This window comes from Erpetoichthys calabaricus, chromosome 16 (genome assembly GCF_900747795.2).
Source record: "Erpetoichthys calabaricus chromosome 16, fErpCal1.3, whole genome shotgun sequence".
Taxonomy (NCBI): Eukaryota; Metazoa; Chordata; class Cladistia; order Polypteriformes; family Polypteridae; genus Erpetoichthys; species Erpetoichthys calabaricus.
This window is the reverse complement of record NC_041409.2, coordinates 67570460-67574145: the sequence shown is the minus strand read 5'-3', so window position 1 is coordinate 67574145 and position 3686 is coordinate 67570460.

Below are 3686 nucleotides of genomic sequence, written 5' to 3'. Positions count from 1 at the left end.
CAGAGGTTCTGCCTCCACTCTGCATAGCACTCACAGTACCAGTGTACAGGCCAGCCATGATATCCAGCAACTTTGAGGGGATTGCGTGAAGTCTAAGGATGTCCCACAGGGCAGCTCGAGCCAATGAGTCAAACACCTATGAAAATCAACAAGGAGTGCAAAGAACTCTGCTGATTTTCACATTTGCACTCCATGAGAACCCTCAGTGCAAGGATGTGGTCAATGGTAGACTTCTAAGGCGTAAAACCAGACTGCTCCAGTTGTTGGTAGGTGAGCAAGTGATCACAGATCCTATTGAGGATGAATCTAGCAAGGACCTTACTCAGCAATCACTCTTCCATTTCCAGACAGGAATGGCAAGTCCCATTTTCCAGTCAGTTGGGATGATGCCCAATTCCCAAATGTAAGCAAACATTGCCCGTAATGCCAGGTAGATAGCCTTACCTCCAGTCTGGGGAAATTCACCCCAGATACCACAGATATTTCTACAGCCTTTCCTAACCTCAGTGAGATTGGGTGGTTCACAGCTAATTGGAGGATCAGCCTCAAGAACCATGGACCCAGAGATATCCAATGTCCTGGCCGGAGGATATTAGGAGTTATTAGAAAATAACTAGAAAAAACAGAAGTTACTTGCAGTGAACTCCTGCAGCTTCTGTGGTTCTCCAGGACTGAGGTTGTAAACCCCCTGCTGTACTCCCTAGAATAGGGATGTCAGCTGTAGTGCCTGTGTATTGTAGTAAATGTATGGAAACGCAGACTTCTCATGATCTCTACGACATAATTAAAACCCTCTATGGCATGCATGCACATGGTCCTACTTTCATCCAGACTCAAAAGATAACCCTGCTTAAAGATAATGTCACCATCTCCCAACTCTGGAAACAGCACTTTGAACAGGTGCTCTTGTAATGCTTCTCACCTACTAATGCTGAAAACACTTAAATAGGCAGTACACCTCCGGTGAGCCACCAATGTTACAAGAGATTCTAGGAGCCATCAAACAAGTGAATGACAACCAGCTAAATGGAGCAGATGAGATTACTACAGAGACAGCAGGTGGTGAAAGGTGTACTGTCAATTTCAAGAGCTCATTTGCAAGTTCCATTTTTGATGTGGTTGGGTGTAGTGCATAGGACTAGCAAGCTTTGTTGGGCTGAATGGCCTGTTCTTGTCTATTGTTCTAATGTTCTCTGTTGACTGCTCTAATGTTCTAGTGTTGTAGACATTTTAAATAGTTATCATAACACTGGTACAGTCTCAGCCTATATCAATCATGGTGCAACCTTTAACAAAATAATCTGGATTGTGCAGATTTTTTAATCTTTGGACCCCAAGTTGCCTTTTCTTTGTAAAATTCTGGAGAAGGTTACCTTTCTACAACTACAGACTTTTTTGAAAGAAAATGGTACTCTCTAAGTATTTCAGTTTGGTTTTAAGGCACACCAGGGTACAGAGTCAGCACTTTTAAGATTTCTAAATGATTTTTTATTAGTAGGTGATTATGTGGATGTTGCTGTGTTATTGCTTTTAGATGTAACTGCGGCATTTGATTTAGTTCACCACAACATCCTCATCCCCCATCTTGAGCAGTATGTGGACATCCAAGGAACAGCTTTAGAATGGTTCAGGTTGTACCAAACAGGGAGAAGGTTTTCAGTCAGACTGTGCAATTTTTCCTTCTCCTTGGCTACTCTCACCTGTGGAGGTTCCCCAAGGACCTTTTGTTGAGCCTATTCTTTTTTCCACTGTCCTTATTTTATTCTTTACATTTATATAGTCCACATGATCCATTTTTTAAAAATATAACATTTTCATTCATTGCTATGCAGATGATGCACAGATATAACTTCCACTCAAACAAACCAAACCAAATTCTCTTAAAACCTTATTGGAATGTCTGAAAGACATTAAAACATGGATGTCACTAAATGTTCTCAACATAAATAAAAAAAAAAACAGAGATTGTGTGGTTTGGACCCTCTGACCTTACCTGTGCTCCAGCAAGCAACCTCGGCCCTTTGACAACCTACTGTAAACCTTTCACAAAAACTGTTTCTGTCAGCACAGTGTATTAGCTAAAGTCAAACTTTTTCTACCTGTAGTTGAAATTGAAAAGCTACTTCATGGCCTTTGGAGTAAACCATTTTTCCTTTGTTCATCTATAATTAGTCCAGAACGCTACAGACAAACTGGCACATGAAAACATAATTTGCTACAGGATTGATTTTAAAATCTTATTGTTTGTTTTTACGTCTCTGAATGGTTTCTTAATGACTACTTATACCCTTGGTCTTCCTCATGATCACTTAAGTCCTCTTACTTGTTTGTTGTTGGTTGTGCTGAGGTATAGAGTTAAGCTCTTAGGGACCGTGCCTTTGCAGTAGCTGCCCCTGAGCTCTGAAATAGTCTGCCCCTGTATATTAGGACTGCATAAAAGTTGGTCACTTTTAAAACCAGGTTGAAAAACATCTTTTCTTCTTGGCCTTTTAAATTAGTATGAGTGTCTGTTGTTTGTTTTAAACATTAATTTGATTAAGGTTTTTGATTTTTATCAGTTACAAGGATGTCTGGACTTGGATACCTCATCAGAGTCTTCATTAACCTAAGACTGCTGTATGATCAAGTGACTACAGTTGTCCTATCTTATAGAATGGGAATGGACCACTTTACCATTCAAACACGAGTCAGGTAGGGGTTGATCAACATGATGACCCTTTTCACTGCCTTTCTCCACATATTCTGCTCATGGTTTCTATCTGTACTCTCTATGGCAGTAGAAATTAAAATTAACAAGATGATACACCTTAAGGCTAGGAGAAAGGTGATTAAGATGATGGTGATCAACCTGAAGTGTTCAGATATTTGTGGGATTTTACATCCAACATGAAAAAACTGCCCACTATGCTGAAGCTCTTTGATGAAACCTGCCACAGCCTAGCACTATTCTCTGCCAAAGTATCCCTAGCTAAGTAACTGGTCTCCCGACAGTCACCATTGCTAAAAGTTTTCAGTTTCTTCCAATATTCACATACCTATACTGGCCATATGTCAAAACATATTTTAGTATGTAGATGGAAGACCTGGGTGACCCTGCAGTTGTCAAACATTATTTAAAAATTTCACCAGCATAACTTCAGGATGATTATCAATATCAATATGGTACATATGTCTCACCAAAGCAATTGTTGATTATTTAAATATAATTCTGCTGGATTGGCCACTGCACCATCACAAACCCCTCCAAGCCCATAAAAGTCCCGTTATCCAATGTCCCCTTTCAAATCCTCTACTCTCAGATAAGATGAGGCCTAAAAATCCTAGTAAGTGTATGAAGGACACTCAAAATTACACTTTAAAACAGGCCATTTCAACACTGGTAGTGCAGACTGTCTAACCTTTAAGCAACAGCCCACTTAAAGAAAAACAGTCTACCTGGGACAATAATGTCAAAAATGACCATATATGACATAGTGGTGGCTTAAAATAAGTGTTTTCTGTCGCATACCTAAATTATCTTCAGATTAATAACCCCATAATGTTCTAAAGCTTAAATCATTTGAAAATTAGGGTGCTGACACATGTTGTATCAGTTTGTGGCATACTTATTATTAAAGAAACTAGTCATTTAGCCCGTTACAATAACGGGCGCTAGAACAGTAGTGCATAAACATTAGTAGGAACAG